The 12,343-nt window shown below is 40.4% G+C and overlaps 1 long non-coding RNA gene across 1 annotated transcript in view; it reads right to left on the bottom strand.

The window, feature by feature from the left end:
- The window catches only part of LOC121823503 (uncharacterized), a 33,580-nt gene extending 23,143 nt beyond the window's left edge, over positions 1-10,437 (bottom strand). Inside the window, exon 1 of the long non-coding RNA XR_006065005.2 lies at positions 10,243-10,437. This is a non-coding gene — a long non-coding RNA (uncharacterized LOC121823503). The remainder of the gene's footprint in view (positions 1-10,242) is intronic.
- Positions 10,438-12,343: the final 1,906 nt, after the last annotated feature.

Here is a 12,343-nt window from a genome sequence, read left to right as displayed (position 1 = left end):
CAAGTTATTATCTGATTAAATGAAAAGACATGTGTTATAGGTACAAGTTAGTTTAAATTGGATGTTCATGCTGGTTGATGAACTATCACCTCCTCTAATTAAGAGGTTTCTCTTGTTCAAATCGAACCTTTATCAATTTTGATGGTACCCACAGCTTATCTTCTCCTGTAGAAACAAAAGCAAAACCTCGTCCCCAACGTAATACATACCCTGGCTTCCATTCTGAGGTCAGCACATCCTTAAAGTATATAGGTTGATTTAATTCTGTAGTTTTTTCTATTACCCAATGTCTCTCTGCAGCTGTTGTTCTTTTCTCATTGGCATTCAGAAAATTCAAAGTTAATAGAGCATTATGCAGTCTATTTCTGGGGGTTTTTGTTACTCCTTTCTGTTTATTTAGCATATCCTTTAGAGTTCTGTTTGACCTTTCTATAACTGCTTGACCTGTAGGATTATGTGGTATACCTGTAATATGCTTTATATTGTAATAAGCAAAAAACTGTTTCATTTTAACAGAGACATATGATGGAGCATTGTCAGTTTTAATTTGTGCAGGTATACCCATGATGGCCATAACTTCTAGCAAATGAGTGATTACAGAATCAGCCTTTTCAGAACTCAAAGCAGTTGCCCATTGAAATCCTGAATAAGTATCAATGGTGTGGTGTACATATTTCAATTTTCCAAATTCTGCAAAGTGAAACACATCCATCTGCCAAATTTCATTCCTCTGAGTACCCTTTGGGTTACATCCTGCTGGTAATGGCGTTTGATTATAGAAAGAACAAGTAGGACATTTCTTTACTATTTCTTTGGCTTGTTGCCAGGTTATGGAAAAATCCTTTTTTAAACCTTTACTATTGACGTGATGTTTTTTTATGAAAGTCTGAGGCCTCCAGCACATTTCCTATCAATAATTTATCAATCTCATCATTGCCTTGTGCTAGAGGGCCTGGCAGACCAGTATGAGATCGGATGTGAGTTATATATAAAGGATGACTCCTTTTCCTGATTGTATCTTGTAATTGAATAAATAGTGAAGTTAATTCTGAAGCATCAGGGATAAATTCTGCAGTCTCAATATGTAACACCACTCTTTCAGCATACTGAGAGTCAGTTACTATGTTGAGAGGTTCTGAAAAATCCATTAATACCAACAGAATAGCATACAATTCTGATTTTTGCACTGAATTATAAGGACTTTGTACCACTTTACTTAAATTTTCTGATTTGTAACCTGCCTTTCCTTGTTTGTTGGCATCTGTATAAAATGTACAAACTCCAGATATGGGTTTTTGCCGTACAATTCGAGGCAAGATCCAATCAGCTCTCTTTATAAAATCAATCCTGTTGCTTTTGGGATATTTGCTGTTAATTTCTCCCAAAAAATTACTGCAAGCTCTTTGCCAAGGTTCACTTTCTGTCCATAATTTTTCAATGTCCTCCTTAGTTAAAGGTACGACAATTTCTGCTGGGTCTATTCCTGCTAATTGACGAAGTCTCAATTTTCCTTTCCAAATCAAGTCAGAGATTTTTTCCCCATAAGTTTTTAATTTTTTATTTGGTTTATTTGGTAAAAATATCCATTCCAATATAATATCTTCCCTCTGCATTAATATTCCAGTAGGGGAATGCCTAGAAGGTAAAATAACCAAAATGCAATCCAGCTTTGGATCAATACGATCCACGTGCCCTTCATGTACTTTCTTTTCTACCAAGGCCAATTCTTTCTCAGCTTCAGGTGATAATTCTCTCGGACTATTTAAGTCCTTGTCACCTTCTAAGGTTTTGAACAAATTAGTCAGTTCATCATTTTTTACCCCAACAATAGTTCGTAGATGAGAAATATCTCCAAATAATCTTTGAAAGTCATTAAGAGTCTGTAGTCTATCTCTCCTAATTTGCACCTTTTGGGGTCTAATTTTTTGTAGCTCTATTTTATATCCTAAATAATTAATAGAATCTCCTCTTTGTATTTTTTCAGGAGCAATTTGTAATCCCCAGCAAGGCAAAATTTTCTTTACTTCTTCAAACATTCTTTCTAAAGTATCTGCATTTGAGTCAGCTAGTAAAATATCATCCATATAATGATAAATTATAGATTTAGGAAATTTTTTACGTATCACTTCCAATGGCTGTTGTACAAAATATTGGCACAGAATTGGGCTATTTAACATTCCCTGTGGGAGGACCCTCCATTGAAATCTTTTAACCGGTTGAGAATTATTATAAGTAGGCACTGTGAAAGCAAATCTTTCTTTGTCTTTTTCTTGTAAGGGTATTGAAAAGAAACAGTCTTTTAAATCAATAACTATGAGAGGCCATCCTTTTGGTAACAGAGTAGGCAAAGGAATTCCAGATTGTAGAGAGCCCATCGGCTGAATTACTTTGTTAATTGCTCTAAGGTCTGTTACCATTCTCCATTTACCAGATTTCTTTTTAATAACAAATACAGGAGAATTCCAAGGGCTGGTTGACTGTTCAATATGCTGAGCATTTAACTGTTCTTCTACCAGCTCTTCTAAAGCCTGGAGTTTCTCTGTTGTTAAAGGCCATTGCTGAACCCATACAGGCTTGTCTGTTAACCATTTTAAAGGTAGAGCTGTTGGTATTTTTGGAGGATTATCAGTTGTTGTGCCCTGTTCTTGTATAATATGGATGGCTGGTGACCACTCAAAATAATGCCTTCTAATATTTCTCTCAGAAACATGTGCTAGTTTATGATTTGTTTCTGAGATTGGAGGGATTTTAATCTGAGTATTCCATTGTTGCAACAAGTCTCGACCCCACAGGTTCATAGCTATGTTAGCGACATATGGTTTTAATTTTCCTCTCTGTCCTTCTGGACCTATACATTCCAGCCATCTTGCACTCTGTTTCACTCCAGATAATGTCCCAATTTCTAACAGTTGAACGTTTACCTCTTGAAGAGGCCAAGCTGGATGCCAAAATTCTGGTGCAATTATGGTAATGTCCGCACCTGTGTCTACCAGACCAGACAACAAAACACCATTTATTTTTATCGTTAATTTTGGTCTCTGTTCATTAATAGAAGTTTGCCAAAAAATTTTCTTTATGTTTTCTCCTGAATTTTCTATTCTCTCTTTTTCATCATCCTGACCAGCATGATTTATTCCAATAGTCATTTGGTTATTTAATCGCTCAGAGCAGGGATTTCCTCTACAGCTGCAGGAAAGGTTTGAACTGGTTTTGCTATGGGGGCCTGCATGAGGCCCCTCCGGGAGTTTCCCGAAAACTGAGGCAAAGGATTACCCTGTCTGTCCTTTGTTGATCTACATTCGTTGGTCCAATGTTTTCCCTTACCACACCTTCTGCATACTCCAGAAGGAAGGGGCATTCTGTTGCCATTGTTCCTTGAAGAAACATTGCTTCTAGGAATGACCTGTTTACAGTCCCTTTTAAAATGTCCTTGCTTTCCACACCCAAAACATCTAACACTCCTCAAACCTTTTGAAATTACTTCTCCTACCCACGTATCATCATGCTCATCAGCCTCAACATTAATTGTTTCTCTAATCCAATCTTCCAAAGGTGCAGATCTTGCCCTTAACGGCCTGATTATTCTTTTACATGCTGCATTCGCATTCTCAAATGCCAAAGCTTCAATTATTGCCTTATTAGCTTCTGATCCTGAGACCATTCTGTTTACTGCTGAAGCCAGTCTTTCTAAAAAATCTGTGAAAGATTCTTTTGGGCCTTGCATAACCTTTGTGAATGACTCAGGTTTTTTTCCTGGTTCATCAACTCTGTCCCATGCATTCAAGGCTGCCATTCGACATAAAATTACGGTTTGAACATCATATAAACATTGTGTTTGTATTGAAGCATATTGGCCTTCTCCAATAAGCTGATCCTGACAAACTTGTATTCCTTTATCCCTCCATTGTGTTTCTACGTTTCTAGCTTCCTCCTTATACCACGTTAGAAATTGAATTCTCTGGCTGGGTTCCAGAACAGCTTGTGCAAGGTCCCGCCAGTCCTGTGGTATAATCCTATTATATGTTGACCAAGAGTTTAACATTTGCTTTACATATGGGGAATGCATGCCATAAGATACTATTGCCTCCTTAAACCTTTTAAAATCCATCAGTTCAATTGGAGCCCAGATATTTTGTGTAGCCATTTGATCAGGCATCTGCTGTACAGTTACAGGATAAATTAAGGATGACTGTGTGAAAACAGGCTTTCTTTCTGTAACCTTATGATCCAAACTTGAACCAACTTCACTGTTAAAATTAACAGGTTTTTCTAAAGCTGTTATCCTGGCACTTAAATCGACTATCTTTTTAAATACTAAAATGAGAATAAGCATGGTGATAAACTGCATAATTCCCATAATACTCATCTTTTCATATAGTTGTTCCATTGTCAGACTGCCTAAAATTTCAAACAAAACCCAATTTTCTTCCAATGTACACAGAAAACCTATTTTTTCCTTTATGACTTACCAAATCTGTGTAGAACAGTAGAAATCCGAGCGAATTTCAAAAAAGCCACCTAGTGTCCTAGGTGTGAATCCAGAGAGAGAGAGAGAGACAGAAACAGAGAGACAGAGAGAAAGCAAGAGAGAAAGCAAAAGCGAAAGCGAAAGTGAAAGTGAAAGTGAAGGGGTAGCCGGCTAAAGCTTAAAGCCAGCCACTTGTTCCCTCTTGAGCCGAGTCAAGGCTTGGCTTTACAGGCAGGGGCCCTGTTTAGCAGGGCAGGCCTGAGCTGTTTGTAGCACTGGCTTTAAGCAAGCAGCTCACAGTCCAGCCTGAGCCCAAGCAGACCTGGGCCGGGGCTAGGGAGCCGGCTGCTCCGGCTAGGGAGCCGGCCCCAAGCAGTTTTTAATGGATTCTTGTCACGTTGGGCGCCAGATGTAGATGTAACCAATCGTCTTTTTAAAATAAGAAACACAGAGCCAATGTAAAAGAGAAAGCCCAGAGGTCAGAGCTCAGAGATAAAATCTTACCTCCTGCAGTGCTCCTAGCTTCCCCGAGAGAGGGAGGTACTTCCTGTGTCTCTGTTTAAATAATCTTTCTGTTCTGCCTTCTCATTGGTTGTAAACCCAACCACATGACTGCCTCATCACTGCCTGTAAGTACCGCCCTCCAGGTCTTAAAGGCGTATGTCTCCAATACTGGCTGTATCCCTGAACACACAGAAATCTACCTAGCTCTTCTAACCACCACGCTCTTGCTATGGCTCTGATAGCTCTGACCCCAGGGCAACTTTATTTATTAATATAAAATTAAAATAACATTTCAGTACAAATAAAATATCACCACAGACCCCCCCATGGAACTGGAACTGGATAAGTGAGACAGTCATTTAGCTTGAATTGTTTGGGAGGTGCCCAGGCAGTGGGACCAGGACCTGTCTTTAGTGCATGAGCTGGCTTTTTTGAGCCTGGGGCCTATGCTAGGACACTTTGCTCAGCCTGGGTGAATAGAGGAGGGGACTGGACCTGTATTGACTGAATCTACCAGACTGAGCTGAATCCCCAGGGGAGTCCTTGCCCCGGAGGATATAGGAATAGGGGGTGAATTGGGGGAGGCGGGAGGAGGGAGGACAGGGGAATATGCAACTGATATGTAAAATTGAATTAAATTATAAAATTAAAAAAGAGTAGGAACAAAAATAAATAGATAGATAAATAAATGTAATCTAAAAATTAAACTTTCATTGAATGTACACATTATCTCAGAAACTGAAGTTTCTATGATATAAATTTGTTCATGAATAAATATGGTATAACCATCAGAATTTCATATGAATATTTAAATGTCACCAACAACATCATTTCTATATAAAGGTATGACATATTTTATAAAATTAAAAAAAGAAAGAAAAAATCATAAGTTGAAACATTCCATGGAATATCTGTATGTTTTGATGCATGGAAAATATCATTCTTCCCTCAGTGGAGATCTCAGATCTTTTTGAACTTGTAGTCCCAAGACTAGGATATGTCATCTACATCAAGTTCAGGTAACCATGAAACTTCTCAAGTATGTTAGGTACTTTCTTTGCTAGAGAAAATTTGTGAACTCTTCTTACTGACATACTAAGTAACCAAACAATGGTGGAGTAGGTATGAGATACTGTGGATAGTTCCCTTCAAAACAGGACAAAGGGAGCTCACACAGCAATCACAGTTCAATATCAGTTAAAAATTGAGCTCTAAGTGGGTTGATCATTCCATAATCTGGGATCAGTTATAAGCTTTGGAAGTTGTATCCATCAAGGTTCTTCCAAGAGACAAAACAGAGAGAGAGAGGGAAAGAGAAAGGTAGGGAGAGAGAGAGAGAGAGAGAGAGAGAGAGAGAGAGAGAGAGAGAGAGAGAGAGAGAGAGAGAGAGGAGGGGTATAGAGGAGGGAGAGACACACAAAGAGACACAGGGACAGAGAGACAGAATTGTTATATATGATATGGGGACTGGAAAGTCCAATATCAGAGCAAGCCAGCATTCTGGAGGAAGGAATACATGTTGTGGTCTTGAATCCATAGGCAATCTAAAAATAAAACTCATTGCTTAGGGGGGTACTTAAAATGATTCTTGTTTTGTTTTTCTCTTGAGAGTTTCACTTGATTGGAATTGGCCTCCCTGAAATTGTAGAAGTTAGTAATTTTTCCTCACAGACAATATATTTCTGTGTTCATCACATCCAAAAGAAATATCACATCTGCTTCTAGACTGGTGCTTGGCTTAAAACTGGACATCATCTCCAGTTGGTACATAAAATTAATTAGCACATTGCTTTCCCAACTCTTGTTTCTAATTCGTTATCCTTTTCCCAAGAAAACCCGAGTTTACACATGAATTGTCTTATAGGAAAGATGCAGAAATTTACATATGTTTTAGGTTTCATAATGTTTGCCACTGCCTGTCTCTGTTGGATTTTCCCCTCATGATGTAATAGCTAACTATTGAAAGTATGCTCTGCACTGTTATAGGTATGCTGCATGAATGAACTGATTCCATCCTCATAATAACAGTATGCATAAATATCATTACTATCACTTTAGGGTAAACAATAAGAGAAATGTGGAGTACCCAGTAACAGCACACAGACCCTTTCAGCAGAGCTAGTCTTTTACAGACTTGTGGAAACTTTGTAATAGTTGATACATGTGAGTCAATGTTCCCATAAAAGGCAAGCTCACCTTCTCTCAGTCCACAGTGACACAACACTAATGTTTTCAAAGAATTCTTAAAGTGTTTAATGAATGTGGCAGAGGCAATTTCCCTAGTTATGAAACAGACATCTGTCATCTCTAGTTAGAACTTTTGAAAATGCCGAAGAAGAGAGAACTTGGGGAGCTGTGGGTGGTCTTACAAGGTGATGCCTGGGGAGGGAGGTTGCAAAGACCAAAGCCTCAAATAACCACATGTGAAGAGAGGTGGTACAGGACAAGGTCCTCTCTACATTCTTCAGAATATCTTGGCAGTTTCTCGCTGCTGTCATGAGTTGTTTTATTAGTGTGTTTTCATCTCCAGGTCACTGGGTATTCCCTTGCATTGTCTGTGTTGTTTAAAAAAAGTAATTGTAAACCGGGAAGGAGAAAGTACTGGCCTTTAAAGAGGATTTCTATCTTTGGACTTTCTCTCTCATCTGCCACACCCCCTTGGATTTCTCTGTTTTTGCTTTTGATTATTCCCCATTCTATTTATTTTAATAACATTAGAAAGGCCTATTATTTTCTCTCACTTCTTATTCCCCAAACTGGCACTAGAGCATGAATAAGTCAAGCAGAAAAGAACAAAGAGACAAGGGAGGAAACTCGTGTATGGTAGAAAGTCACAGGGATCCTCAGACCTGCCCCAGATTCCAGAGCACATTCTCTCTGCTTGGTTGGCCAGAGATGGGGGCAGATCTGATCCTGCTGTCTTGTCTAATCATCTGTCTGGATGTGAAACCATCCCATCATTGCCGCTTCAGATCCAGATTAGGTATATGAAAAGAATGCCCAGGAAGTATCAGTCAGAAAAGGGAAGGGGACTCAGTCTAATATTCAGCTTCTTGGAGAGGGTATGGTAGAAGTCAGAAAGCAAGTGTGTATGTGTAAGATCAAAGATATGGGACAGGATAAAAAAAATCTGTCTGATCTGGAGACTATCAGGGTTGGAACTCTTCTGTGGAGACTTCTGAAAATATTCCTCAAGTTTTCCATTTCCTTGGTATTGCTTGTTGCTTGTCCCCTTACATGAACGGGAGGCCAGTGCTGAGCCAGCACATGTGTGTGTGTGTGTGCTGACATGCACCGTGGAACTCTCCTGAAGGTTCTCAGTTGGAATGAGCCATACAGGAATACTTGGTAAAACAGCGACTAAATGCCACACTGCACACTGCTGCCTAAGTATCCCAGGAACACACAGATCAGCTCACTAAATGCAAGTTATTGTATTTGAGATTTGTATTGAACTTGATAAGTCAAAGGATGGGGCTTTCTACCTTGGAGGTTGTGGCTGATTAACTGCAGAAGCACAGGTGGGTAACAACTGGACCGTTCCCTTCTGGATTCAATTAGAATCCTCCTGCTGCCCAGCTTTGTTAATTTTTTCAAACATTTTGTACCACTGCTCTGGTCACGGGAGGTGGGGGGGGGTTGCTGTGGGATGTTCTGTATGGCAAATGTGTTGCTCTGATTGGTCAATAAAAATAAAACACTGGCCAGTGGCTAGGCAGGAAGTATAGGCGGGACTAACAGAGAGGAGAAAAGAAAGAACAGGAAGGCAGAAGGACTCACTGCCAGCTGCTGCCAGGACAAGCACCATGTGAAGATGCCTGTAAGCCACGAGCCATGTGGCAAGGTATAGATTTATGGAAATGGATTAATTTAAGCTGTAAGAACAGTTAGCAAGAAGCCTGCCACGGCCATACAGTTTGTAAGCAATATAAGTCTCTGTGTTTACTTGGTTGGGTCTGAGTGGCTGTGGGACTGGTGGGTGACAGAGATTTGTCCTGACAGTGGGCAAGGCAGGAAAACTCTAGCTACAGGGGGCTCCTTGCACTGATGAGCAAATGAAATAAGAACAATTAGAAGACTAGAGTACAGTAAGTCATTGATGTTGGGTATGACCATCTCCCTGAAGACTGGTGCTGTCCAGTTTGGATATGGAACAGATTTGTATGTACATATTTCACAGCATTATGCATGCACCCATACGTATGCATGCCCACAGTATGCATACACTATTTCATGAATTTATCCTTTCCTTTATTACTATACTTCATTTTCTTTTTCAGTTTACAGTGTTTTGTTCTCTTTTCAACCCCTTTTTTTTTAAATGTGGAAATTCTGGTTGCAAACCAGTTAGAACTCAATTACAAGTCTTGATCCTCAATTAAAATTTTAGAAAAAGAAAGAAAATTCTCTTAGAAGTTGTTCCGGCGCCTGGTATTTCTGAGCTTCATTAAAACCCTACGTGAGTGATGGAAACTGTTCTCTAACAATACCTGCAGCCCCAAGTGCTAATTAGAAAGGGTCAGGTTGGAATCAGATAACACAGCGGGGCAGAGAGAGCAGCAAGAATGTGCAGTGGAATTTGCTGAGGAGGCAAGCCTGGCAGCAGAAAGTGATGCCTGGCAAGTGCATTATGTCTAAAATGACACCAACTTTCAAGGATACTCTACTCCACAAATGTAACTGCTGGCTCTGCTTGTATGGCTCCTGGGCACTGGTCCCCTTCCTATCACCCTGCCCAGGCCCTGAGACCAGTGGGGTTCCTGGGAGGAGCGATGACCTCATGTTCCAAGCCAGCCATGGCTATTAATTTTCTCACCACCAGACTGAGTTAGGCACCATTACTTTTCATGACATCCTTTTCATTTTAGTCAAACATGCTTTACAGATTCTGGCTTGTCAGCCATCACGCACCCTTTGTCAAGAATAGTCCTCATTTCATCTAGAGCTCAAAATAATGTTAAATACTCTAGATAACAATAACATGCAGGGGGAATGATAAACTCCCAGACAGAAGGAAGCACGGTGAAGAATAAAGGGAGAGAAGTAGAGAGTTATAGCACATAAAAGCATTTGGATGCCTCCTCATTAGAACATGAAGTCAAAAATATTTTATTGCTTCTAACATCCCATTAGAAGAGATGGTACTTGATCTTACGTGTATGAAAGGGGCCTTTCGGGGGCTGACCTACATTTCCTGATGTAGTGACGTGAGTGGGTAGAAAGGGCTCAGAATCACTTCAGCTGGAGCATGCCCTTCCCCTGATACTCACACAGGCAGATCACACGCCGAATCACAGAAATCGCCACAGATGATGAGCAGCAGCACTTGCTATTGTACCCCTACACTCAGAATGCCTCTTTACTGGAGCACCCAGAAGCCCAAGGAGGCATCTGAAAGTGAACAGAAACAGAAGGGAGAGGCATTAATGAGAACTTTTCTAGATTACCTGCTAGGTCAGGCAAGCATTCCCTCTGGAACTAAGATTGACGTGATATGAGAGAGAGAGAGTGGGAGAGAGAGAGAGAGAGAGAGAGAGAGAGAGAGAGAGAGAGAGAGAGAGGAAATTGGGAGGAAGACTTTTAATTAGATACATCACACAAGGAGGAAAAGCATAAGATGTGTACTTAAAGATAATGAGGGCTACAGGCTTGATTAAAAATCCACGCTTTACTCGGCTGCTTCTTGCTTTTCTTCCTCTCCTCTGTAATCACCATTCAGGCTGCATCCACACTTGACAGATTTGGACTTTGTTCTTCATTGACTCAGACATGACCTCTTTTCACAGGATTCATCTCTGTGAGCTCTCTATGAAATCAACCTGGTGTTTTATGATTGTTACTTAGTGGTTTTGTGTAAGGAAGTTACCTATTTATAATTGAAAACAAGGAGAAACTTTTTTTCTTTCTTTCTTTTTTTTTTTTATACTGAGGTTTGGGAAATGCTCCCTGGAAGAGGAACCCTTTGCCAGGTGCTAATTGCGTTCCTATTGTGTTTTGCCTTCTTGTTTCCTACACTGGGGAGAGGAAGGGAGGTGGGGGGCATTTGAAGATAATTGAACAAGGTGAAAATGAATGCTCATTAAATTCCAGAATACAGGAGGACTCATTTCATAGGAGAGGGCTGTAAATATGACTTTTAATGAAGTTATGACATGGTGGCCAATAAAAGTCATTTACTCTGCAGTATTACAGTTAATTATACACAGCTGGAGCCATTTATGGCTTGTCCCTTGTTAACTTTGCCTGCCTGCATGTTAACCCTTGCAGCATGAAGTCAGCCAGGAAGCAGGCAGTTTTGCACATAAAGGAACACTAAACAGATGTCCCACATGACCACAGGACTGAAGATAACCATCACTGCCTTTAAGAAAATAATACCTATCTACCCCTCACCCCCTCAGTACCTCCGTTCCAGAGAGTACATGGGGAGGAGGAAAAAAGGAGTATGCTTCATTTTTCTTCCCTCCCTTCCTCCTCCCTCGCTCACTTTCTTTTGGGAAATAATTAGAGTTGGGGGGGCGGTTTGATAGGCCTAAGCAATTTATTTTTATTGTTAGGAATGTTTTAAATATGTTTCACAGCAGTTAAAACAGTAGTGGAAAAATGAAACTGTTAACATCCTCAGCAGCTCGCCAGTGGATACAAAGAGCCTGTCCCCAGCAGAAGCGGGCATTGACTTCTCTTTCGGGGATTCTGCATTTTGAGGTCCATCTATAGGTGAACAGCAGTTTCAAACAGCAGAGGTATCCCGGTGGCTTGTACCTGGAGCCAGGATGGAAGCACTACCAGAAAGCTGTTCCCCAGAGTTGCCCTGACAGCAAAAAGAAGACCTGGCTTTCATTATTTCTTAAAGTCATTCCAATCACAGCTACAGGATTCAACCTTCATTCTAGAAACCTGACTGTCCTGAAAGCAAGGGAAGCCTGCTTTGGGACACTCTTTGTCTTAAGATAGAAAAGGGTGGCCTTACTTAACACTGACCAAAGCTGTTATCAAGTCTGGTAGGTTGAGAGTCCTGTTACCTTATTTTCTCTCCATGAGCATTCAGCTTTCGAAGTCATCAGGTATAGTACTTGGTAGTAGCTCCTCTGTCATCCTTCTGTCTTTGTGACAAAATATATTAGGGAAATAACTGAGGGGCAGGGAAGGGTTATTATGACTCATGCTTTGAGTGCTCCTAGGATGTGGTCACTTGGCTCAATTGTTATGTTCTTATGCTGGGGTAGAACGTCATGGAAGGGAACTCGTGTGAAAACAAAGCAGCTAACCCCATGCTAGTCAAGAAACAGAGATAAAGGAAGGGGCTAGGGACAACATATAACCCTTGCAGTCATAACCAGTCACCTATTTTCTCTAACTGGCTCCTTCTGT

This window comes from Peromyscus maniculatus, chromosome 17 (assembly GCF_049852395.1).
Source record: "Peromyscus maniculatus bairdii isolate BWxNUB_F1_BW_parent chromosome 17, HU_Pman_BW_mat_3.1, whole genome shotgun sequence".
NCBI classification, from domain to species: Eukaryota; Metazoa; Chordata; class Mammalia; order Rodentia; family Cricetidae; genus Peromyscus; species Peromyscus maniculatus.
The sequence above is the reverse complement of the archived record's forward strand: the minus strand, read 5'-3'. Positions and strand labels throughout refer to the sequence as shown.